Below are 27,745 nucleotides of genomic sequence, written 5' to 3' on the forward strand. Positions count from 1 at the left end.
TTTATCATTAACTGTGACTTTTGTGTTAAAATATATAGGAGGGCACAGGTGGTGGTAGGTTGGATGGTTTAAAATGTTTTCTCACTTTTCTTCCCTCGATATCCCCCACCCTCTCAAGTGGGAGAATTGCTAGATTTTGAAATTAAATACAGCCAACTCTTAATTGTTGTAGGTTCTGGGGATGAGGGGAACCCACAGTTAAATCTACAGAAAATTTCAAAAGGAGAAAAAACAGTGTGTGTGTGTTTTGATGTCAGCTTTCTTCCCATGAAGGAGATTTCCTGAGACTGTTACGTATTTAGACCTGCAATAATGAGTGGATATAGTCACGAGTACATAATTATATTGGTGTGTGTATGTACTAGGTTTTGCACATATTCCAACTCAGCCCTTACCCCCCCACACGTACACACATGTACATGCACACACATGCATACATACACACATACCCCTTCATGTATATATTTCTTCATCTTAGCTCTTGATTTCTTTCATCCACAATCTTAGAAGACAAAGGACACAGAAACTTTTCTTGATCATGACCCAGTGAGGGCCCTGTGTGATGGAGGGTTTATTGTGCATCACATTGGCCTGAAAAAGTCAGAAGGAACAGACCTGACTCAGATCCTACAGAGGGAATTGCCAGTGTAGAAGACCACCATATTACTAATTTAAGAATTGGGAAATGGGAATGACATTTTGAGAGGCAGAAAAGCGTAGGAATAACTCAGGACACGAGTGAGAAACTGAAAATGGCAAGTTGGTTATGCGCATCTCATTGTATTCCACCACAGAAGTATTGAAGGTTTCATTAAAATTTCTGTGTCAAGAAAAGTTAAGGTGAGGTGAAGAGCTGAACTGCGGGAGTAGGTTTGTCATGCTAGAGGAGATGGGCGCATGGGGCAAAGGGGAAAGAGATGTCGTTGAGCTGGGAAAATGACTTGCCATGGCGATTTTGTTTTCAGTGGCCGTGAATCTGCTGGTAGGTTTGAAGCCTTGGAATAGCAAATTCAAGTAGAGAAATGACAGTAGAAGATGTTAACCCTGTGCGCACTTCTGTGTTCTGTAGCTTGCTTGGAAGAGATCCTTCTGTCCATTGATACTCTCCTCTCCTCTCCTCACATCCTCATCCTTTACCTCCTCAAAGGCCAGGTACCCTCCACAAAGAAAAACCATACAAAAATGTCCATTGATACTCTCCTCTCCTCCCTTCCTCATCCTTTACCACCTTAAACATCAGGTTCACTCCCCCCCAAAAAATCATACAACAGTCAATTTTTGTTAGACTTTCTAGACCCTTAGCGGCTTAGAGGGTTCTTTTGCTCCTTAGTCCTCCCCCTAGAAAATGGATGGGACAGTTACAAGGAGATAAACAGACCAGCCATCTATTTTTTTTTTTTGTTAATTTATTTATTTTCAGTTTTGAACATTCATTTCTATAAGTTTTAAATTTCTCTTCCTCCCTTCCCAAGACAGCCTACAATTCGCATTTCTTTTCATTTCCACAAGACTTGTGAAAGGTCCTTCTAGCTTAATTAAGGTTTTTATTTGTGAATATTTATATCCAGTCCAAACTTAAAATATGTATTTAGTTAAATGGAATTGCACTTAATTTTGTTTTAAGGATTTTGCGTATCACTTTTCTCTCTCCCACACGGACAGAATAATCTAAGATAGTCTCTGGGTTGTTATAAAGGCAACAAAGGTTGTAGGATCTTAACTCTAGACTTGGAAGGGAATTTTATCTAGTCTCTTCCTTTTACTGATTCGGCAGCTGAAGCCCAGAGAGATTAAATTACATAGGCAATAAGGAGGCACTGACTATATGGCCTTTCACCTCAAACAGTATGTATGTGGCCAACTAGGGCCGTTGTCCCCATGACTGGTTGAGCTGAGGTTGAACCAGTACTCTTGCAGAAGTAGGTTGTCTTCTGGGATAACAGGCTTTGGAGGCTCATGGAGCGTCAATCTTGGAAGGGTTTTTGTCTTTGGGTTAGGTATTCGTTGCTATGGTGTGTCACGTAACTCTAGGAACGTGTGAGCTGCCAGACACTTGGGCCTCATTGATTTGCACATGTGTGTAAACAGTCTCATTGTCTTCATCGAAGAGCCTTTAGCTAATTGTATGTGGCAAATGTACAAAGGAACTATCTAGACAACTAGCTTAGTACACATAGCATTTTCCCTGTCTCAAAAGTGGCATTGAGTTTCTGGCACTGTCATCCATGATCCTCAGGAATAAAGGAAATAAAAATAATAAATAGCTAGCATTTATATAGTACCTATTGTATCCAGACTCTGTGCAAAGCACTTTACAAATAATATCATTTGATGCTTATAACAGCTCTGGGAGGTAGGTGCTATTATTGTCCCCGTTTCACAGTTGAGAAAACTGAGGCAGATAGGTTAAGTGATTTATTGAACTCAGGTCTTCCTGACTCCAGTCCAAGAACTCTACTCACTGTGCCACCAGTGTTTGAGGGTTTCCTTGATGGGTTTTACTGATGGAGTTGGCATTTAATCACAGAGCAGGCCGTCTTCTTGGCACGGTGTCCCAGCTCTGAGTGATGGTGTGTTAGCTGGTGTCTTCCAGCGATGCCCACTAACAGTTGAAAATTCTGCTTTGGTAACTGGATAAAGCAGCTTCCTTCATTGGCTTGAAAAGTTGGTTGCATCATCCTTTGTCTTCCCTGGCCCATGAGTTAGGTCTCACCAGCTGGGCTCAGTTATCAGTCCAGGACTCCCTTTGCCTATTTTAGATGGGTGTGAGGATTGGTCTCCCCACTGTACACAAGAGTGCTTCACGTTGAGGTTAGTTGCCACTCTTGTTTACCTTGTACAATGAAAAGACCAGCACTAGTTCCAGAGCTTTCTATTTTTAGCCAGGCTCCAGTGTCTGAGCTCAGCTTTCCTGTTGGTGTGGCTAAGGCCCATTTTGGGATTGAGTGAGTATTTAGACACATCACAGGTCAAAGGCAGGCACCACTGACATCCTGTAGACAAAGGCAGGAGTGTGCACAGCAGAGAGAGGTGCCCTGCAATGCTCCCCAGCTTGGGGACTCTTGTTTCTGATGTTTTCTTCCCTCTGCCCCTCTCCTTTACCTCCACCCTTCTCTCGATCAATGACCCAGATCTATCATTAGACCATGGTGTCCCCTCTTTGCTAATGACCTATAGTACTTCCCTCCCGCCTTCCAGTTTACTTCTCCCAGGCCTCCCTCCAACCCCAGAATGCCCTATACTCAAAACTGTCCCTCTCTTTCCCAAATTCTCACTTTCTTAATTTATTAGCTAAGCTTGGTGGAAAGTCCTGCTGTCATCTGATCAGAGTAATTCATTCAAAGGTATGAATGATTGATAGGCTTATAAGCATAGATAGGTATTCAACTCTCAAAGTCCTGATAAATAAATTAGATAATGTCCCATTCTTAAAGGAGCCTAGTCTGTAATGGAGGAGCTCAGATCAGCACATCAATCGCTAAACCAGAATACGGAAGGGAAATTGATAAGTGGATGAAGGAAATGGAACAAGATTTTGAAAAGATTCTTAGGAGGGAAAGATTGCTTATGAGGGATGGAGATGGCCAGGTAAGGTTTGGTGGAAGAGGAGAAATTCGAGTTAGACTTTGAAGAGATGAATGGGCAGGATTTCTTCATTCCAAGCAAAAAGGATGATGTTTGGGGTGAAGAGTCTAATTTGGTTGGAATGTCAGGGAGAGTAGTGGAAAGGTAGGTTAGAGTTATGCGATTGAAAGGAGGAGCTTATTAACTCGAAATACTATTTAACTAGTGAAACTTAGGGCTGGGAGAGAGACATTTCGGATGGGGTTGAGGGGAGCTTCTGTTATATCCTGTCCTCACATATTGCTGTTCCAGAAGAATAAAGGTCTTTAGCAGGGAAGCCTCTTGGCAGAGCTTGCCAACCCCCTTTCCTGAGTCTCCTCATTCTCAGCCCCCCCGTTAGACTGATTGGCATCATTACTCTGGGCTTCCCTCCCCAGAGCCCCAGTTCATTTGGTTTTGACCAGAACCTTTAATATTACTTAATGATAATAGACATCCCAGTAGATGTAGGATATTCATCACACAGATCACGTTGGAAATTGACACTTTACTAGGTTGTGGGGGTCTAGGAGAAGGAAATCAAGGGCTGAGAAGGCTTATTCCATTTTAGTTTGGTGTGGGTGTGTGTACACACTCAGACTTATTTGCATGTACCTAATTTGTGCTTATTCACTTTATACTATACATAAACATGTATATATGTATACATAGTATATATAAACACATGTGTGTACATATGCCTGTGTATATACATATGTGTCTGTGTATATATGTATGTCTGTGTATATATGTATATGCCTATGCATATATGTATGTGTGTATGCATATATATGTGTGTATGTGTGTACATACACACACTATATATGTATATGTAGTATGTATATGTATAGACATATCTGTACTGGTTGTTTTCTGTATTAGAAAGCAAGCTTTTTAAGGGAATGTTTAGGTCTTTATGTTTGTACCTCCACCACCTAGCATAGTGGCTAGGCACATAGTGGGCTCTTAATAAATGATTGTTGCCTGTTTAAACTTCATTTTGATAAAGATTAGGGGCAGTATTAGAGATATCTGAAGTACTCTCATTTGAAAGAGGATAGTCAACTTAATCTATGTCATATAGTTCAGGTCAACAAACATTTATTTAGTATCTGTGCCTTGGTTTCAAGACCCTTTTACCCTCTTAACAATTACTGAGGACCCCAAATAGCTTTTGTTTATGTCAGTTATACCTAAATAAAATCATCTCCATTTACTTATGAAGGTAGTTTTGACCTTGACCTTGCAAATCCCATTCTCTCTCAAAGGGAGTGGGATTCTAGGTTAGAGAAGAGGTTGAAAAATAGAGTGGGCCCAGATTGTGGAAGGCCTTGATTGGTCTCTAATGGAAAGGTGGCCCTTCTACTTACTGGAGGCAACTCTGTGCTTCTGATGTCTCATCCCAGAGGTCCAAAGTGTGTCCCCTCAGTCATTCCTTCTTTTTCTTCAATCTTTCCACCTCCTCTCTCTTTCCCATTGATACCATCCTCATTACCTGTAAATATGCCCAAATGCCTGCTCTCTTAAAAAGAACCAAACAGAAAAACTCAAAACCCTTCAGTTGGCCCTGCCTTCCTCCTCTGAGATGACCAGTCTGTCTTCCTGCTCTCCCTTCTCCCCTTTTTAGAAACTTCAAGAAAAGTATTATCTGTATGTTCTGTCTCCATTTCCTTGACTCTCACTAACGTCTATAGCCCTTGCAACCTAGTGGAGATTGAAACCATTCTGTCCAAGGTCACCAGCAATTGGGGAGACGGTGGATTTAGAGTCAGAGGATCTGGATCAAAATCTCACCTCTGCCACGTGGTCCCCTTGTGACACTTGGACAATTTCTTGTGTCTTTATTTTTAATTCTTATTTTTTCATCTTCATTCTCCTTGACCTCTGCAACTTCTGACTTTGGTTAACATCCCCCTCCTCCCTTGTTGTCCATGATGCTGCTTTGTCTTAATTCTCCCACCTCCTTCTCTGACCATTCCTTCTCTGGCTTCTTGGCTGGTTCATCATCTGCCTCCTGCCTTTTAACTAAGGGCATCACCCAAATTCTAGCTATCCAATCAGAATCTCTCTAGAGACTAAGCCGCTCTTTCCAACAGCTTGCTACCTATCACCATCTGGGTATCTTGTCAACATCGCACTCCAAAATGACTAAACAGAACTTTTTTCTTAAACCCATCCATCCTCCAGACTTCCTGATATTTCTTGATGATCCCTGGAATCCATCTAAACTCACAGATTCACAACCCTGGAGTCCCCTTTGATTCCTTTCTCTCCCTTGCCCCTGTATTCCATTTAGTTGCCAAGTCTCATTGATCCTATTTCCACAACAGCTCTTTCCTCCTTCTCCTTATTTTTACTCCTACATCCTAGTTTAAACCCTTATCACTTTTTGCCTAGATTAAGGTGGTAACCTCCTATTTGGTCTCCCTTCTTCTGACCTTTCCCCTCTCCAGTCTGTCTTCCAAACAACTGCCAAAATGACGCTCAAAATGATAATGCACAGGTCTGACCACGTCATTCTCTGTTGAAAAGTCTGCATCGGCTTCCTGTGGCTTTTAGGTAGACCAAAGCCTTAGCTTGGCACTTAAGACCCTCTGCTCCCATTGCTCTCTTTAGTCTTATTTCACTTTACTTCCTTTCAAATATTCTCTATTTCATTAATATCTGCCTGCTAGCTGTTTCCTGCATATGACATTTGGTCTCCCACTTCCTCCCCTTTGCACATGGTAGAGGTTATTTGTCATAGATGTGGTGCTCTTCTCTTGGAAATTCTTAAGTTTCTTCCCCCCCCCCCCAAATTTATTAATTTATTTGTTTTCGGTTTTCAACATTCACTTCCATAAGTTTTAAATTTTCTCCCCCTCCCTCCTCAAGATGGCATGCAATCCTATATGGTCTCCATGCATACATTCTTATGAAACACATTTTTATATTAGTCATGTTGCATAGAAGAATTATAATGAATGGGAGAAAGCATGAGAAAAAACAAAACCAAACGTAACAAGAGAGAAAATAGTCTGCTTCATTCTGTGTTCTGACTCCATAGTTCTTTCTCCGGATGCGGATGGCATTTTGCATCATGAGTCCTTTGGCGATGTTTTAGGTCCTTGCATGGGTGTGAAGGGCTAAGTCTATCAAAATCAGTCCTTGAACACTGTGGCTGTTACTGTGTATAGTGTTCTCCTGGATCTGCTCGCTTCACTCAGCATCAGTTCATAGAAGTCCAGTTTTTTCTGAAGTCTTCCTATCCGTCATTTCTTATAGTACATAGTATTCCATTGCACTCATATACCACAACTTGTTCAGCCATTCCCCAGTTGATGGTCATTCCCTTGATTTCCAGTTCTTGGCCACCATTAAATTTCTTTCAGGAGTTACTTTCAAAAAATTTTTTATTTAATTAAGTTTTAATTTAAAGTCTAAAACTAGCATTTCTATAACACAGTATAACACTGCAAATCTATTATGTACAACTTCCTATTCCTTTTATAAATATAACAAAGTTATTATATAAATTTCTTTTTCTTTTCTTTCCTCTTCCCCTGCCCCACCCTAGAGATGATGGCTACCATTAGACACAAATAAGTGTGTGTGTGTGTGTGTGTGTATACATAATATATATATACGCACACACATGTATGTGTGTATGTATATGTACATGTATATAAGTGTATGTATATGTAAGTATATGTATATGCTCTATGTGTATATATATATATATATATATATATACACTGTATGTATGTGTATGTGTCTGTGTGTATACATATATATATATATATATATATATATATATATATATATATATACATGCAAAATCATTCTATATATCCTTCTGTTTATCATTTCTTTCTCTCAATGTAGATAGCATCTTCCTGTCCGTTCAGGAACCACTTTCTACATGAGATCTTTTACTGATCTCACCCCCTAGCCATATACTACTTATTAATACTGTCTTCCTCTTGGCATTATTTTGTGTTACTTTGCATATGCCTTAGATCTACATATTTTTTTCCCTTTAATGTCAGTGCCTTGAGGAAAGGGGAATTTTTTTTTTGCCTTTGTATCCCTAATGTTAATGCCTTGCTCAGTAAAAGTTCAATAAATGTTAGATTGTCTTTTGATGTCTCTGTAAGGAAGCTAAGTCAGTAATCAGTGTGAAAGGTAGATTGGAGGTGGGAAGACTTCGGAGGCTCTCAGAAGACTCCAGGCAAGTGATCCAAGGCTATACTAGGAACAGCAGTCTGAATACAAGGGGCAGGAATGTGAGAGACAATGTGCTAGTTGAATCATAGGCTCATAGGAATGTAAGGTTAGATCCTATTTACCTGACAGATCATTTACAGATTCCTTTTATGGAAGAGCAATCAGTGGAACTTGGTGTGAGAGGACAGAAAAGAGTCAAAAATCATTCCAGGGCTTCCAACATGGGATGAGCAGTGGTGTCAGCCAGAGAGCAGAACTAGTGAAATTAGAAGGGGAAGCCAAGTTCTTAGAGGGAAGTACTAAAGTTGAGTTGGAAGTGCTTGTGGGAAATCCAAGTAGCATCAGCCTTTTCACAGGAGCACAGATTTAGGTCTGGAAAGGACCTGAGAGGTCATCTAGTCCTGAAGGACTAGCCTGGAGAGAGTGAACATGCGGGTGATAAGTGGCAGAGTGGAGACTTCCCTGTGCCACTCTGGGTCACTCTGGGGAGAGGCTGGTGGCTGGAGGTGTCCATTTTAGGAGTCATCTAGTCATCTGTGTAGAGTTGAAGCCATGAGGATTGCTGAAGGGGAAGAAAAGAGAGATAAAGACAGAATGTTGGGAAAATACCCTACGTGAGAAAAGGCTGAGGAGTCCGAGGAGAGGAGTAAAGAGAAGGGCAGGAACTAGGAGAGTGTCTGTGTTAGAAGAGCATCCCAAAGGGGAGTGGGTGGTTAGTGATGTCAGATGCTTCAGGAAGGCCTAGGAGGATGAGATTTTTTTTAAAAGGGCATTGAATTAGGCAATTAGGAGGTCATCTATGACCTTTGAGAGAACCGGCAGGAGCCAGATGGCAAGTGGGTGCTGGAGAAGTAGAGGTTTTAGGTAAGAAGTTTGTGAGTAAAGGAGAAAGATGTGGGATAGTAGCAGGATAGAGCAGAAGGTCAAGAGAATTTTTTTTAAGTATTGAGGGAGATCAGTTTATGATTATAAACAGATGGAGATGGGGAGAGAGAAAGAGTACAGTTACAGCTATCATAGTGAAAATCTGATCTTAAATACTGAATCTCTGTGCCTCAGTTTCCTCAACTGTAAAAGGAAGATAAAACCAGTACCTACCTCCCAGGATTGTTGTGAAGACCAAATGAGATAATGCATAATGCTTGGCATGTAGTAGCTGTTAATAAATGCTTGATCCCCTACCCACCCTTTCCCTTCATAGATGAATGGAGAGGCTTCTCCCATTACATCCCCTCCTCCAGTGTACCTTAGCCTTTCTGTCACTAAATCTGTGAGGTACCATCATTTATTCTTTGCCTCATTTAGCAATTCCAGCCATACCTCACAGGGTATGGAGAGTTTGTGATCTCAGACTTTGTCAGTGCCCTTGTAAAGGGGAACATGGTTGCAGTCTTTAGGAGTCACACCTTTGGGTGGCAGGGTAGCTACTTGCAGGAGGAGTTGGGTAGTAGGGGAAGAAGGGTCTGTGTAAATTATAACTATGTTGGTGTGTGTGTGTGTGCTTCCTAAAGGCTGTTTAATACCTGAAGATGTACCCACAGACTACATAGACTTGATGAAGTTTGGGGTACTTGGCTAGAGGATTTTTGTCCATGGCTGGCCCAAGGACTTTCCCTCCCTTCAGATCCCCAACGTTCATGCCTCTGAAAATTCCCTTAGTGTCTGTATATTCCATATACTTTCCCATCCATAGCTCCCAAAGACACCAGATCCCTAGATCACCTAATTAGTATCCCTGACATTCCTTTCCCATGACCCTTTTCCATAGAAGCCCCAGCACCATCCTTACTCTCTTGAGAGTTCCCTAAGGACCCTTTTTGCCGCTTGATTAGGAGAAGGCTCAAATGTGTGAATTCATTCCAGACAATTGTGCCTTGGCATTCTTGGGATTATAGCACCCCCAAACCTCATCAGACTTAAGCATTCTTGGTCAACAGGCTTCCACTTAGCTGGGGTGTTAGATTTAGGAATGATAATTGGAACCTTGTGAGACCCCCCGAACCCATTTTTCTTTTGGGGGGGGTACTACTCTTTGGGTGGGGTACTCTCTGGTACCGGATCAATTTGTCTGTTGTCCCTGACAGCAGTGGTAGGAGCCAAGGTGGCCGCAGACATTAAGGGGCTAGTGTCAGTGTCAGTTGCTAATAAAGTTCCTAGGGCACAGAGGCTCAAATATTTTCCCTGAGGTGTGTGCAACTTTATTGACACTTGTTAATTCTCATTAAGGGAAGGGGTGGGTGTGTACCCACTGATGGAGGAGTGGGGGGTATAGGGTCCAGAAACACACTTTTCTCTAGGTTGGATGAGTTGGAGTGTTTGGCTCCTCATAGTGAGTGGCTTTGTGATGCAAGGGGGTGTTATGACTGGGCCTCTTTAAAAGGAGAGACTGATTTTTTTAAAAGTATGTGTGTCTGTGTAGAGACAGACAGAGAGAGAGAGGAACTTGAGCTTGGAGTACAGGGTGACAATATGTGCCGAAATGTAGACTGAAAAAAAAATCCTTTTTCTCCTTTTCTTGCAACACCCACCTTCTAAATGCTCAGAAATCTCACTCTGAAGCAGGGTTGTGTTTTTTAAATCTTTCTCTAATATTCAGAGTTAAAGAACTAGGCGGAGTACCCACAGGAGTTACCCCGGATAAGGGGTGGGCCCAGAGTTCCTGGGCCAAGTTAGAATTCTTTGATGAGGCCTGTGCTGGCTTTCCTAGTTCCAGTTTTGATCTGGGGCCTCATCTCCACTGATAGGGTGGTAGGTACACGACCTAAAACGTGGGCCTCACTGTATCCTCATCTCCTCCGTGGATCTAAGAAATTGTCTCCTGTTCCAAAAATAAGACGAAGTTTGGACCTTGTAGCAAGCCTCTGCTCTTTTTACTTTTGCTTTGATCAAGGGGGAAAAAAAACTTTCCCTTCTTAAAACCACAAAATTGCAATTCCTGCCTAACAAAGAGATCCATTCTTCACACATTGCTAGTTTAGTTGGTGTTTCTGTAGCTAGGAAGTTAGAAAGGCCAGAAACGAAGGGGTAGGAGTGGGGTGAGGGGAGAGGGAGAGGCAAAGGTTATCTCCAGGATCTTGGAATGCAGACTTTGCTGGGCTCACTGGAGGAAAGGCTTCTAATGAACCAGCTAGCAGACACTGCAGATGGGTGGAAATAGAACTTCATGCCATTCGGTGCCTTTGTTTTTGGTTAGCCTTCTTTGTCCTGGGTTTCATTAGACTTTTCACAAAGCCAGTCCCCAATAAAGTAGAACTTTATTCATTCAGATTTCATGGACCTAGGAAAAGATATTTTGAATTAAGGGTGTAATGGAACCATCCAAATAACCCTCAGACATTCCTCCTCTGATTCCACCAAAGAGGAGGTTGCTCTAGAAAACACAGTGTGCTAGAAGCAGGGGTTAGTGATGGGGTTTGTCCCTTGAAAAAGTTTTCCTTAGAGATCCAGAAAGAAGATTCTTAGTTACTGGTTGGAGCAGGGTTCAGCAAGCAGCCTTTCAAATGAAGAACCCCAGTGGAGAAATAATGACCTCAGTAATGAAGTAGTAAAGATGTCGTCCATTTAAAATCAAGGCTTCATTCATTTCTTTACTACAATGTCAAGGATTTGTGACATCCATCTATGTTAATAATCTATGTTTATTATGTTAATAATCTATGATTAAATAGAGAATATTTTTTAAAAGAAAATATTTTTAAGTGTAGGAATAAAAGAAGGGATGGAAAGACCTGATGGGGCGACTGCTAATTCACACCTTATATTCGTTCACTATTGAACTGACAGTTTGAGATGCATGCTTTGGGTCTGGTTTAAGTTGGATGAGCAGTGCCATCCATTCAGAATTCTTTGAACCTATGATTTTATAATTCCATGATTCTAGATTCCAAATTCACAGAATTATAGATAGAATCTAGCTCCTTCCCAATGGGTGAATCCCTTCTATGGTGTTTAGCCAACCTTTACCCAAATACCTCTAGTGATGAGTGATGGGGAACTTACCGCTTCACAAGATACCCCACTCCATTTTGAAACTCTTGCATTTGTTGGAGCTTCATCATGGAGGTGAATATCTCAGATTTGAGCATCTTCTACAGATCTCATGGGGTAGAGGGTGGCTGACTGTCACAAGCAACGTGGATTGAACAATGTCTGGCAGCCTTCATGCATATAGGCTGCGAACTTTCTCAGTTGGAGACAGGTCTCTTGTAATTAGGTGAGACAAGCCTTTCTTTTGTACTTGTCTCAAAAAGGGCAAGGTATAGAGCATAGGGGAAAAATGATAAAAATGTGTATTTGTCTCTCTCTTGGTGAGGACTATTTCTCTTAGGCATTGATTCAATCATCCCCTCTTATTTGAGATACTTGATTCTAATGATGAGCCCCTTCTTGCTGCCTCCCATGTGGGATAATGGAATTGGAGTCAGAAGATACGGTTTCCAATCCCACATCTTCCATTTACTTCCTGGGCCACTTTGGGCAAATCTTAACCTTACACTTCTTTGTACCTCAACTTTCTCATCTCTAAAATGAAGGAGTTGGATTAGAGGGCCTCCAAGAATCCTTATGGCTAGTAGTTTAACTGTCATACAGACTTCATTACCACATGGAGACAATTCCATGGGGGTCATTTCTCTTGATCTTCTGCCCAGACTTAGAGGGATCTGAGGCAGCTCAGGGGATCAGGGGAAGCTAGGTGGTGCAGTTGATAGAGCATCAGTGCAGGAGTCAGGAGGACCTGAGTTCAATTCTCACCTCAAACACTTGACACTCACTAGCTGTGTGATCTTGGGCAAGTCACTTAACCCCAACTGCCTCATCCTGGGCCATCTGCAGTCATCCTGATGAATATCTGGTCACGGGATTCAGATGGCTCTGGAGGAGAAGTGAGGCTGGTGACCTGCACAGCCCTCCCTCACTCAAAACACAGTCAAGTGCAAGTCATGTCATCATTTCTCTGATGGCAACGAAGGATGAACACACAGAGGGATCTGATAAAGCAGTGTTGTGGAATTGAAAGATCATGACATTAGATTGAGTCAAAAGACTTAGAGGCAAGAAGACATGAGTTCAAATCTTGCTCCAGACACTAGCTTTGTAATCAAAGGCAAGTTGCCTTAGTGTCCTCATCTGGAAAATGATCATAATAGTACCTATCTCACAAGGTTGTTGTGAGAATCAAATGAGTTAGCAGGTATAAAGTACTTTTTAAACCTCAAAGCACTATCTAAATGCTATTATTGTAATTATTATTTGATGTTATTAATAGCTACCTAACTCAGTAAATGACTTTAGTCAAATAATTTCTTCACTTAGGCATTTTAGCTTCCAAATTGGGAAAATGAAAGGGTTGGATTAGATGGGTTTTTTGTCTCTTTTAGTTCTAAGACAGCCACTAAACCACTAATAAATAAAGTCTTATCATATTTTAAAAGGCAGAATCCATTCTTAGCTTGGCCAGTCATCAGGCTGGAGTTTGCCGACCTCTGCTCTAAGAGCCCAGCGCTCTTGGTCGTTCTTCTGTGCACCTAAAGTGTTGTAGCATGAAGCCACAGGGGACATAGCAGTACGATGAAGGTTAGAGGAGCTGGGGCGTACCCTGAATCTTCGGCAGCCATCAGGTTCCAGCTGCGGTCTCCCAGGGTCAGCAGACGAGCCTTCCCTGAGAGTAAGCTAAGGCAGGAGTCCCCACATGTTGCCAACAGCAATGAGTCTGACCTCAGACCTTCTGGTATTTTAATCCCAGACCTGACAAATTGTATGAAGGAGCTCTAGGTTGGAAAAGCCTCTGCTATCATTCCTTCTCCTCCCTCACGCCCCTCCCAGCACCCTCTAGATAGCGAATCTCACTCTCCTGAAAGATAAGTTATCAGTATCAGGGCAGGGTTTTTTTTCTTTCTTTTTCTTTTTTTCAATTTTGCATTTGTCTGTAGTCTGATTTCTTTGGGGCTCTGGGCTGGTTTTCTTGGCTGAGACTGAACGGTTAACTTTGCTAGGGCTAAGAGTGTTTGAAACATGGGAGCCTGAGTTGTGGACACTTAAGTCTAAAATGTGATAAAATAGCCCTCATGAAAAAAGTAGCCTAGCAGGACCTTGTAAGTCCACGTGAGGGCAGGACTGAGAGTCATTGCTTCACCTCTTAGACCCAGAATGTTAGTATTAGAAGGGTCCTTAGAGGTCATTTAGTCCAACCCCACACCTTCCTCTCCCATTGTATAGATGAAGAACCCAAGGCTTAGTTATGGCATTTTTCTTAGTGACAGCCAGTATTAGAGCTCAGTTCTCTAGACACTAGGCCCAATGTTCTTTCAGTCTATAGGTGGGGTAGACTTGGGGACTGTGTTTCTGGGGAGCCGTAGTGGTATCGGTGCTGGATGAGGCAGGTTGTCAGCTGGGGGCAAGGTGGGCTTTGTGATCGACAAGGAGCAGTGAGTCACTCAAAACATGTCTTATGTCTCATTTTATGTCTGTTTATTAGATATTTCTTAATCCAGACTACTGTAAGCTGCATGCAGGAGATAGACAAATATGGACGGAAGTGAGGGACGTGGGGGGAAGGAACAGAGAAATTGGCAGGCAACAAGCCTGGTTGTTGGTCATTTCTTTTTTGTCTGTCCCCCCCATTCAAAAAAGCGTTTAGTAAGTACTTATTATGTGTAAAATATAATATTAGGCCTTGGAGATTCTCAAGTATGCAGTATTTACTGTTTCTTAATTGAGGCCATGGTAAACTTTATGCAGATAAGAAAGGTAGATACACACACTGTTTTAGAGAGAGAGATGGAAGGGGAAATAGTGATAGATCTATGTAAATAGAGCTAAAGAGAACGGAGCTTGGAGATAATTCACATCTATATATAGGGTTCTTGAAAATTTTAAGGATCCGTGTGAATGTTCCCTGCATCTAATAACATAACCCCTCCATGATGGCTTCTAGGGAGTAGCCCTTTCCCCATCCCTCTTCTAAGGATGCTGTGAGTGTAAGAGACTTGTCAGTTCACCAGAAAGGCTCCACCCAATGTGCTAGGAGCCTTCCTTCATTTCTCTTGACATTCTGAGGATACCTAGTGAAACACATGAAAACTGTCTGCTGTCCACCAATTATCCCTCTCTACGTGATGAGCCTCTGTGTTTTTGTTAGACATTTCTTTGTTTCTAATTCCTAATTGGTTCTGTGTTGTAGCCAACTCAAGGCCACCATCCATCCTGCATTGATTACCCTTACTTTACAGACTGTCATCTTTTCATGTAACGTATAACAAGTCACAGATCCCACTGGCTTCTTTAACTGGACTGTGTAAGTTCCAAGCTTCCTTTGGTCTAATGATGTCTGATCTACACCAAATTTGTGCAGATTTAAATAGTGTCATAGACTATTAGGTCTGGAAAGGTCCTTAGAGATCATCTGGGTTTAATTCTTCTACTTTTCACCAAGGCCCAGAATATAAGAGTTGGCATGAGACGTTATCTGATCCATTGACAAATGAATAATACAGTAATTGCCTAGCAGATAGCAGCCCCGTGGTAAATGTTAATTGTTGTTTCTGGTGGTGCTGATCCTATCGTTCAATGCTTTGATTTTGGAGAGGGAGAGGTGACCGTGAGTTAGAGCAGTATGGGAAGGCTTCATTGATGTTTGTGTCCTGAGAGGATGCAGTAGACTCATTTTCTCTTTCTTTGAAAGGGTCTAGTAAGAATCAGATGCTTTTTTAAAAAATCCAGGTAGGTGTAAATCTGACTCTCAGGTTTCCATCTCAAAAACTTGAAGGAAGTCCACAATTTCCAAAGGAAAGGCTTCTGGAGTCCTTCCTGATTCCTTCCACCTCCTCAAGTGTCTGTCTGTCTCTGACTCCGTCTGTCTGTTTCTCTTTTTTGGGTGGTTCTTACCCCACCCTACCCTCAGGATAAAGCACACAGTTTTGGGGATGTGATTGATGGCAGACCATTAACCTCTGAGACAGACAGACACAAATATACAAAGGGATGAAAACTGGGGAACCAGGAGATGGGTGTCCAAGCCCATCTGAAAAGTGAAGGCTGCTTTGTTGACCATAAAAAGAAAGTTGAAGATAAAGCTGAGTCCCTTCCAGTGTGTCAAGTTGGAGCTCCTTGACAGAGCTGCCTGACTCCATTTCTGTGGCATTTGCTTCACTCCGTGTTGGGAGAAAACTAGCAACTCACCTATCTGAATCCCCATCCTTCCTCAGCAGCTTACTTGCATGAGTTGTCAAGGGGAACCCAACAGGTTGGTTGTTTTTTTTTTTTTTTTTTAAGGAGACCTGAAATTCCAGAAAATGCATTTGGTTGCATCCAACTTAATTGTAACCATCTGTCCCTCCGGACTCGCTTTGCTGCCTTTTTTCCCTTTCATTCCAATTTCAGGTTTTCTGGCATGCTTTGCTCAGAGCAGTCTATAACAATCAGGGCTTCGCTAGAAAGTTTTCTTGTCAAGTTTGAGAGTCTGTTGCCAAGAGCTACTTCCTTGATGCAGAAAATACATCCTGAAGGTACTTTGTCAGATGTTTTTATATTAAACATTTTCCCTCTATAGCCTTTGCCTGCCAAAGGGAAGCAAGCACACATCTATTTTCCAGTTTACTTTTTGAAAATAATTCTTGATATTCGTGGGACGTTCCCCCAGCCTCCCCTTCCCCAGGGACCCACGGTACTCCAGTAAACCTTTAAATTAGACCTGGTGAGCCAGACAGAGCAAAACCACGGGGCCAGAGAATGCAAAACAACAGCGGCCCTGGCAGCGGCAGCCAGGGCCCCCCTCGGCCCATCTTAAAAGTTTCTGTGTTAATAAAAACAAAGTAACCGTGTCTGGAGCAGACATCAAAGCCACCCTCCCAGACTACAAGGTGAATCATTGCTGAAACAACTAATTAATCTTTAAAAGGAGAGTTAGTGAAGCTCCAAGATGATATTCTAACTAATTTTAATCTCTCAGGACATTCTGGGGGATGGGACAATGCCAACCTTGGGGCAAGGGGGTCAAGCTGAAGAGCCTTGGGAGGAAATTGGGGCCCTGGAGTATTCCATGCCAAACAAGGCATGATGGAATATTACAGGTGCCAGAGCTGGAGGCCTCGGCATCTCTGCTCAACAGAAACCATTCCCTAGTTGTTTGAAGACTCTAGAGGTGACACATCAAGGTGGACTTTCATCCATGAGGCAAGATGTGGGAGTTGTAGAGAAGGCCCAAGAGTTTCTGTAGGTGTGATCAGCAGGTGATGCAGGCATTGCTAGATCAGGCCAATTACCCATCTACCTGCCATGATTTAATAGTCATTATAGCACAGCACTTATTGCCTTATTCGTACAGGAAATGGTAGTTAAGAGACCCTGCTTATTACACATTCAGGATGCTTAGAATGGAGAGCTGGTAATGGCACCAGTGGCAAAGACAGCCATGGTTAATATTTGGAGGAGGAAAGGGACCTGTGTTTTGGGGGGGAGGGGTGGCGGTGTATAGGGAGGGGTGTGTGTGTGTGTGTGTGTGTGTGTGTGTGTGTGTGTGTAGAGGCATGTCACTGTGGGAGGTGGTAAATATAGGATCTAAGAGAATAATAACTTCTCCCTATCTACCTGGTACTTTCAAATTTACAAAAGCCTTAATAGTGGTTTTTTAACTGCACTAAGACTTTTGGGACAATGTCTGTATTATTTTATTTGTGCCTCGGAACAAACTGGTGAGGTAAATACTGTACAGGTGGCATTAGTATTCCTGTTTTATGGATAAGGAAACTGAAGATCAGAGAGATCAAGTAACAGCTTGTAATTGTCCAGGGCAGGATTGGAATCCAGGTCTCTCTACTATGAAATAGATTCCCTCTCATATTTTCTTCCTTTTCCTCTTTATTTTTTCTCTATCTCTTCCTGCTTCCAAACACGAATGATGTCACTTAGCTGGAAAGTACTTTCCAAAGTAAGAAGATAGGGGATAGTGCTTATTAAGGTATTAGATTCTTAGGCCAGTTGGCCACTGGCTGTATCTGTATGGTTTTCTTCAAAGGCATAAGCACAGTATTTGGAGTCATGCTACATGAGCTTGAATGTTGCCTCTTATACACTCAGGGAAGCCACTTCAACTGTCTGGGCCTCAGTTCCCTCATCTGTAAAATGAGGTCAAAGTGATCTGAGGTTCCTTCTGTCTCTGGATCCTAAGCAATTACACAAAACACCCTCCCAAGCTCATGTCACCTACATAATTACCTGCAAACTCCCAGAAGGAAATGGGGAAAGGAAGGCCCATTAGATGTTTTAAATCATGGTGTCAAATGCAAGTAGAAATGGGTCCCATTAACTCATACATGGGGACACTCGAAGTCTGTGTATTTATTGTCTTAGAAAACCGCTTATTAACATTATCTATCATTAACATTATCTGGATTTTTATTTATTTTGTTAAATAATTTCCTCATTTGCATTCTGGAGTAGGCCAGTTGCTCGTGTTTGATGATTCTGGTTTAAAACAATTCATGGAAATGACCCATGACTTCCCTAAAATCTGTTTTTGCCCTGAATCGATCCACCAGATAACTATGTCCAATTTATCCCATGTGTAGCTTGTTTGTACACAGTTGTTTGCTTGTCTTCTGCCCCTTGGACTGTGAATTCCTTGAGAACAGGGACTTCTTTTTGCCTTTCTTGGGACCCCAGAACTTGGCGCAGTGCCTGGCTCCTAGTAGGTCCTTAATAAACTCTAGCTGACTGATTGACAAACCTTGGAGGAGAGTCTTCTTTATTCCAAGAGGAAGAGGCTGGATTCAAACCAAATAGGAGGAGCGGGAGATCTGGAATGCCTCATTATTACTGCTGGCTCACCTCCTTCACTTCCCCTTACTTCTCAGTGTCAGTCTGTCTGTCTGTCTGCCTGCCCACCTGTTGCATTTGGGGGAAGAGCCCCAGAGTCCTCAGGTGCTTTGCCTGATCTTAATCTGGCTCACTCAAACCCAGCCTTTGTACATGTGTAGGGCAAGGTTGGGGCATCTCTGCCACTTAGTAAGCCCTGCTCTGGCCATAGACAGGAACATTCAGTAGAATGTCTATAGTCCAAAGAGTTTCTCCCAAGTAAAATTGGTTTTCCTCCCTTTTCCAGGAACCTGGATATTTTCATAATTTTTTTCCCCACAAATCCCCAAACTCTTATTGCTCCTTTTTTTTAATAATCCATGCTATTCTTCTTATAATTTGTACCTAATATCCTTTCTAACTACCTTTTACCTGGCTTAATCCCTAGGAAGCTTATACAGAGGATGGAATGGTAGCATAAATCTCATTTAGGATGGGTGGTAGGCTAAGCTGGTCTGGGTTAGACCAGAGTAATTAATTAAGCAAGCAGTCATTATTAATAGATTGAGTATAATGGATAGAGAACTAGCCTTGGAGGCAAGGAGAGCTGGGTTCCAGTGCCGTCTCAGACATTAGCTTTATACAGCCTTGGGCAAGTCACTGAATTTGTCTGAGCCTCAAATTTTCTCTTCTGTAAAATGGGAGCCATGATAATGAGTACCATATGAGATTCAAATGCGTTAACGAACCTTAAAACACTGTATAAATTATATTGCTGTTTTATCTTGGTCTCATCTGTTAGTTAATGAAAGCTAGGGAGCTTCCGTATGATTCCAGCTACTAGACTGTGTCTTGCTAGTTATTTGGTGGACAGGCCATTTTTGCAACTTTGCCATGCTGGGTTGTCACGGTTCCCACCATGTCCTCCCATACTCTGCCCTGATCAGTAATTCAAATTCTTGAAGGATATCATTAACATCCTCCTCATTGTTATTCTTAGCAAAGCTAAAGATACTGAAGTAGTTCCTGCCTTCATGGAACTTCTATTCCAGGAGACCTTGTGGCTATAAAGAAATATATAATTGTGCACGACCATGTATGCAGTGTGCCAAGGGAGTATTGGGCAACCTGTAGAATCCAGAGCAGTGAGGTATCATTGGGTGGTGAGGTGGTCAGGAAAGGCCTGATGGGATGTATAGGACTTTGAAAGATGGAGAGTCTACAAACATGGGACGGGATAGAGGGAAACAGTATGAGCAAAGACGTAGGAACAGGAAAGTGTTTGAGGAGTTGAACAGAGTGTTCATGCTAGGGATAGTAGTGATTGGGACTTAGATTGGTGGTGTAGTGGATATTGTTGGACCTGAAGTCAGGAAGACCCGAATTCAAATTTGGCCTTCAGCTGTTTATTAGCTAGCTATGAAACCCTGGACATGTTGCTTAATCTTTCTCTGCCTCAGTTCTCTTATCCGTAAAATGGGGATAGTCATTACACTTACTTTTCACGATGGTTGTGGGGATCAAATGAGCTCTTTGTAAAGTGTTAAGCATAGTGCCTGGCTCATCGTAGGTACTTAATAAATACTTTTAAATGACCACTATATAAACGCTATTTTTCATAATTATTATTACAGAGGCAAGTTTGGAATAGATTGTGGAGGGCTTTGAACACCAGACTAAGAATTTCAGTAGGAAGCAGACTATCTATTATGTTGCAGAGTTGCAAGGCAAGTTTCATCTTTTAGGGGGGATCCACCTCCCCATCAACAGTTAGCTTTTTAGGGGGCTCGCCTCTCTATCAATGAGTCTTCTTTCTTGGTGTTTTCAGAGTCAAGGGAGAAAGGCCCTCAGACTTCAGACAAGGCCTGAGAATAGCCAGATATTTTCATTTACAATAACAGGCTCCCCATTGTGTACTTTGCCTTATACTCAAGTCTCTTCTCCAAACTATTCCAGCCTTTCTGTTTTATACTATCAAGGTTAACATTTAATTTTAGCAAAATGTAAGCTCTTTGAGGGCAAGAGCAAAAAAATCAGCTAACTTTTTGTACTTGGTGCCTTGCCTTAGGTGTCTGATCAATTTCTAATTGGATTCTTTTGGATTGAAACAGAAACGCTGTTGTATTATTAGTGTCACTTTCAGATGTCTTGTCCCCCCAATTTGGCCATCATCTTTTCACCTCCTGGACAGGAGCAGGGGCACTACATCTGCTGTTTCTTTTGCGTCCTCCTTAGCGCTTAGCACAAAATTAAAACTCTGTTGGTCCAGATATACGGTGTACCCATGAATGAGACATTTTTGAAAGGAAAATATATATCTAGATTTACAATGAAAAAAATCTCAAGAAAACATTAGATTAAAATATATTTTAAAAATATATTCATTTGTATTTGTTATGTACTTTTTAAACTTTCCATACTTCTGTCCATTCAAAGAAAGATGTTTTATTCAGCGTATCCTCATGCTCTTCTGCGTCTTTGTTGTTTTGGGCATTCTTTGATTAAGGCCTTGGACAAATCAGATTTGGCTAAAGTGTATTCAGAACTCTATGGCATTTGTAAGTGGATTCCCGGACCGGTATTAACGGAAGACAGAGCTGTACCTTTGTCAGAGTCATGGGACTGTGAGGTCTAGGACTGGAAGGGGGAGGTGGAGATTATGACGCCTGGCTACCTTATTTTAGAATTGAGGAAACTGAGGCTTAATTTCCTTTGAGGCGTATAGGTAGTAATTAGTGGAGTTGGGATTAGAATCCAAGTCCTCCAAATTCCCAATCCACGGCCTCTTCCCATCACACCACACCCACTCCTTGAGTTCTAAATGTTTCCTGTGTTGATTTAGCTAGTTTCCATTCCATCTCTCAGGGAAAGTCGGGTCCTGGCCCACAGTGGCAGGGGATACTTTTGGTTCTGCTTTCTCCTCTGGGGCGCCAGGCCTGTATGCTCTGGACAAAAGGGAAGAGTGAGAGGAAAACAAACACTGGAAAAGGAGTGGTACTTTTCCAATAAACTGGGCTCATCTCCGTCGCCAAAATTGTTACATGCTTGTCAACAGGGAGCCGCAGGGTTGGACTCTACAGGCTAGTAAAGGTGGCTGGGGTTTGTTTGGGTCTCTTTAGCATCCTACCAGGGGAGACACAGGACAGGCTATGTTCCTCATCTCTTTAAGTCTACATACAGTCTCTGGGGCAATTAATTTTTTTGGTGGGTTTGCTAAGCACCAGACAGAGCTGACACCAGGCCTTTGAAAAGCTGAAATGTTTCTGCAGCCAGAATCTGGGCTGTTTGAAGGGAACCTGTTGAGAGATGTTAGTATTCCGAGTTACAGTAATAGATTTTCTTTCTTTTTTTGGGTGCTTTGATGACTGAGAGGTGTTTATAGGCTTGATTCATAACTGAGTTACTAAGGTTTTCCACGGAAATAACTTATTAAAGGTGTTGTGCACACCAGCGGGATTGAAGTCTGCAGGCTTTGGTGTTCATCAAAGGCAGCTCCTTTGCAGGATGCCCAAAGCTAATTCAGCATTTTACCCTGATATATTGCACAAGAGTAAATGTGGGGGGGCCGAGGGGGAGGGAAGAGGCAGGGATGGAGGGAAGGAGGAAGAAGGAGGGGTAGAACAGTGTTGGAAAAAAATGTTTTATTAAGAAAACATTCTTCAAACAAATTGAAATTGGTTTTTAAAAATCCTTTTTTTAAGAGAGAGAAAAGGAGCTGTTCTCTGCAAATATCTCTTTTTAGCCCATCTGACCAGATGTGTGGAGCATACGCATGTAGTCACAATCACATGGCTGTTGCACCGCCTTGTCATGGCACACATAGACCTTGGCTTGCCTTCTTTTTGAATAGAAATCACCAAGATGTTGAACCTACTACTTATTCTCAGACTAATAAGGAATCCTGGGGTGATTGGAAGATTGGGAGGGAGGAGAGCAGAATTAGTGGCTCTGTATTGATGACAAGCAGAATTTCTGATTTCCTGGATGAGGGATTTCATGAACAAACTCTCTCTACCCATACAAGTCTATATCTTCTCTGCAATGTATGATATTAGAGAGCTGCTGAGCACTGAAGGGGCTAACTCACTTGCCCAGCGTCACACAGACACCAGTACGCTATGTTTCAGAGAAAACGTTTGTACCCAGGTCTTTTTGCCTTTGAGGCCAGTTCACTATCTATGATGCTTCACTACCCTTCCTAAATGTCACAATCTAATTTACCTCCATGTGCTTGTCCCCCGTAGGATCATAGACTTAAAGCAGAAAGGGGCCTTTTGAGGCTTGATCGTCCAACCCTCTTAGTTTCTCGTTGTTATTCACTCATGCCACTTGTGTTCAACTCTTTGTGACCATGTTTGGGTTTTGTTTTGTTTTTTTATTTTTGGCGAAGATTCTGGAATAATCACTCCAGAGCCGTTTCCTTCTCCAGCTCATTTTACTGGTGAGGAAACTGAGGCAACAACATTATGTGACTTGTCCAGGGTCACATAGTCTTCCTGACTCCGGAACCAGCACTTCATTCATTTGCCACCTAGCTGGAAGGGTCCCTGGAGGCCAGATAGTCCAGCCTCTTCAGTTTACCAGTTAGGAAACTAAGGCACAGAGGAAATGAATGATTTGCTGAGGGTCACACAGCCTGTAAATATCTGAGTCAGGATTGGAACTCAGGTCTTCCTGTCTTCAAGTCCTTTCCTTTAGGTCCTATGCCACCTAACTATCTGTCTTCCCTATTCCAGACCTAGGACACAAAGAACTTCATATTGTTAGTTTTCTTTTTAAAAAGTATTAATTACATTTTGTTTTCACACCACAGGCACCTTTCAGCAAACGTCTAGATGAATTCCTGCACAGAGCGTATCTCCTGAAAACAGTTCATAGTACTGGTCCTTTTTTGATTTTTTTGCTTGTTTATTTCTTGTTACCAGGAAAAAAAATGTTGTTCTTTAACCAGGTGTTTTACTGAGGGTGTCTGATGTGTTTCACCAGAATTTTGTTGCCTCGTAGACTTGTCTTGATTTCCATACGGTTGGAGTCATATTTTGGCCCTTCTTTGTGTCATTTCATCCAAGTCTTCCCATGGCTCTCTGGATTCCTTCTTCATCATTCCTAGTAATGCAGCAGTATTCCAATACATCCATATACCATAGTTCAGTTTTTTCCCCCAGTTTAGTTTTTGTTCATCCCATGTAGTGTTATGAGCTTTTTTTATATAGATAGGTTGCTAATTACCTTTTCATGTATGTTAATATTTTCTCACCAGCTTAACTGTACAGCTAAGCCCTGATAAGTGGGAACAATGAAGTCCCAAAATGGTTGCATGTATTCAAATTTGCAGTTTTTGAAGTTATATTTATGCAAAAGATCACAATTTGATCTAGCCAAATGGGAATATGCAGTGCTGATCCAAATAATGTGACTTGGGGGGGTGGGATTCATTATTTGCACTAATGGGGTCATTTCTGTATATTTCTCGAGGATCTCATATTTGCTTTATGTTCCCTCTCAGCATCTCTATTTCCTCATCAGCATCAAAAGGCTTGGCATATGAGAGCAGCTGCTTAGTAAATACCTGATGAAGGATTGATTGATAGCATTTCCTTCCTAAGATCTCTGAGTACCAGTAACCAGCCATATCCAGTTTAGATCCTGCTCCTTCATACACATGTAGCTGTTTGACCCTTTGTGCAGAACCACCCTATTTTCCACTTTTTCAGTCAACAAATATTTGTTGAATATCTGCTATGAATCTCACTTTGCAGGGGGAGAGGGATGAGAATCCTGAGTCAGTAAGGAGAATATAATTTAGTTGGGAGGACAAGATCCACTCAGGTGAGACAGTAACTGTGGTTCACCACTGAGGAAATTAGTTCTTGAGTTTGATGTCTGGTTTTATGGGAGAGAGGAAAAAAGGTAGGAAGTGGTAGCTGTCTCAGTGTCCCATCCCTGATCAGAATGACCTGGATCATCGTTTCTCTGCATGACATCATGTCCTTTCTAATGATGTCTCCACATCCTATCTAGCTAAGCATTTTTAAGAAATATTGGGCAAGTCCCTTAACTTCTTGACCTCTTTCCTCATCTGTGAAATCAGTGGGTAGACTAGATAATCTTCCAAATCTAACTTTCTAAAAAGCTAGAGATTCTTTAACATAATATCAAGCAGTCTTAGAACTGGACAGCCCCTAACAGACCATCTGGGCTACCAACCCACTCTTTTACACGTGAGGAAACCGCAGGCCTGAGGCTGGAAAGTCTTCGCCAAAGTTGCTCTGCAAGCAGCAGAGCTGGGAATTGGGCCTTGGTCCTCCAACTCCACATTCACCCACTTTTCTAGTGTACCACAGTGTTTTACTTATGGTCATGCAATGAAGGGGCTACATGGTAGAAAAGATAGCCAGGATGAAATATTATTGCGGTTGATCCATGTAGTAGAGGCAGCTAATTGGGTGGTCCAGTGGATAGAGTGCTAGGCCTATGGAGTCAAGAAGACCCGAGTTTAAATTTGACCATAGACGCATATTAGCTGTGTGACCCTGGGCAAGTCACTTATAAGGTAATAATACTACCCAGAGTTGTGAGGTTGAAATGAGATAATATTACTGAAGCTCTCTTAGTGTCTGGCACATACTAAGTACTTAGCATTTCCTTTCCTTCCTCCCCGCCTCTCTCCCTCTCTTCCTTCCCTTCCCTCTTCCCCTTTCCCTTCCTCACTCCTTCTTTCCCTCCCTCCCTTCTTCCTTTCTCGCTCCTTCCCACAGATAATGAGAATTGACTAAGCTTCTTCTAAGACTTAGAGCAGCGTAACAGGTATAATAACAGCAGATATTTATAAACTACCTTATCGTTTGTGCCGTAGCAATATAATCCTCACAGTAACCCTTGGAGAGTAGAGGGCAGACAGTGTGATGTGGTCGATAGAGCCCTGGAGTCAGAAAGACTTAGCTTGGAATCCTTTCTCAAACATTCCCCAGTTCTTTGACCTCCTGGGCCAGTCCCTTAGTCTCTCTCTGCCTTAGTTTCCTCATCTGCAGATGGTATTAACAATAAAATCACTTTCCTTAGAGGGTTGTGGTAAGGAAATGTTACGTGTAACATGTGTCTGAAAGTATGTGTGTATATGTGTACATAATATATATCAATGTATAATATGTTAAGTTACTATTAGTACTGAACATAATGTTCTTAAGAAGCACCATGAAGCAAAAGACAAATCCTTCAAGCATCAGATTCATCATGTGCTCCCATGGAAATGCTAAGTTTATATCTGACTTCTTGTGTAAATTCAAAAACTGTATGTGTATATATGTATACATACACACAATATGTATACATGATCCTAAACATAAACATGCATATGTACATGCATGTGTGTATGGCCATAGACTCACGTACACATATACACATAATATTGATTTTGGCTGAGTTCTTCCCAAGGTTCCAAGTGCTGAGTTTTCAAGGCCCTTTGATTTGAAATGGGGATTTGAACATGAAAGAAACAATACAATATGTCAGCTTCCGGTTCTGCTCACTTCTCTCCTCACCACGTGTTTTTGGTTTATGTCCTTTGACATGGAAGCAAACCTCCCTTTCTGCCAGTCCTAGTGGGATCTGTGAATACTAGAAAACTAGTAAATCTGGGAGGGAGGGAGAGAGAGAGAATGGGATGAGAGAGGGCGAGGGGAAACCCCAAGCACATTTGTCACAGAATCATCGAGGGAGTATCCTTTTTCCAGTGGAATGTCCTTGCTTGCTGTTTTAGAGAGCTTCCATGGTTGAGGCATTCTCTGGGAATGGGCATCATGGGCTCTGCTGCCAGGCTGCTCAAGGGTCAAGCAGAACTGGGGTTGAATTCCAAGAACCAACAGCTTGGGGGGTAAGGGGGTGGAAGCTGGGCCCTCTGAGCTTCCACTCTGCAAAGACATTATGAGGCCAAGGTCCCTGGTGGCATCCGGGGAGGAAGTCAGAGCATATCCTAAGGCTCTCTTCATACACACAATGAAACACAAGGGCAACCCTGGTCCGCTGGCCACCAGATCTGTGCCACCATCCAGGACTGGGCAAGAGCCAGGGCAAATGGCCCAGTTAGTCTCAATTCACCAGCCCCTCCACCAGTGGGACTCTTAACTCTTTACCTTCAGTGTCCTCGCTTTTCAGGAGAAAACCATGAGGAAGATTTCTAAACCAGACTGGACAGAGGGCTAGAAGGTGTGCAGTTTGGGTCACGACTTCTATCATTCTTGCTTGTGTTGGAAAGTGGGCTTTGGCGTCCTGTTGATACAGGAGCCAGAGCCAAGAGAGAAAAGAAAACAAGGTCTAATGAAAAGAAAACCAGACTGAGAAACAGGTTCAGATGTTCTTTCATGTCTCAGCTCTGGTAAATAACTAGGTGTGTGACCTTAGACAAGTCTCTTGACCTCTTACCTGTCAAATAACAGCGTTGGACTAGATGGTCTCTAATATCTTTTTGTTCCAAATCAAGTGTTCATTCAGATGATCTCCAAAGTTCTCTGCCTGTTCTAAAACTTACCGTAAAATAAGTGGAAGAAGTCAGGGATTGTTTTGGCTCCCAGAAAAATGCCTGAACACCAGATCCAATCCCCTACTGTCTGTGAGGTTGGTAAAAAGTCCCACTTTGTCCTACCAGCTTGCCTCACACAGACTTCCCTGCAGGTTCCCCATGAGGAAACCAAATAAATGTAGAAGTAAGGGTTGGATTAGATTAACTCAGAGGTCCCTTCCAGTTGTAGGAAACAATGAGAATGAAAGATTTATCGATGGGGTCAATTCCTGCTCCCAGTTCTCTCTTCCTTGCCCTTTCTTTTTGCTGTCTTTCTGTACCCACTAAGAACTGGCACCTGATGGATGTTCCCCTGAGACTGGGCCCATCTAGGCCACAGATAAACATTATTATAATGACTTGAGGAAACACACACACACACACACACACACACACACACACACACACACACACACACACACACACACACACGAAACAAGTCAGGAAGTAGCTGTGTGCCAGCTCTGGGATGGTGTAGATGGAAAACAGCCACTATGGCAAACCTAGGGGCCTCAAAGCCAAATTGCATCTAGCGGTTAACTTACAGTCCTGTTTCCCAGAACTCTGCTCAGGCACAAACAAGGAAGT

At 42.2% G+C, this 27,745-nt stretch overlaps 1 protein-coding gene across 1 annotated transcript in view; it reads left to right on the forward strand.

Annotated features, from left to right (window-relative positions):
• SMAD6 (SMAD family member 6) overlaps nt 1-27,745 on the forward strand; it is a 105,346-nt gene that overhangs the window by 16,017 nt on the left and 61,584 nt on the right. The gene's annotated exons all lie outside the window — the stretch shown is intronic.

The sequence above is a fragment of the Notamacropus eugenii genome, chromosome 1 (assembly GCF_028372415.1).
Source record: "Notamacropus eugenii isolate mMacEug1 chromosome 1, mMacEug1.pri_v2, whole genome shotgun sequence".
Classification (NCBI taxonomy): Eukaryota; Metazoa; Chordata; class Mammalia; order Diprotodontia; family Macropodidae; genus Notamacropus; species Notamacropus eugenii.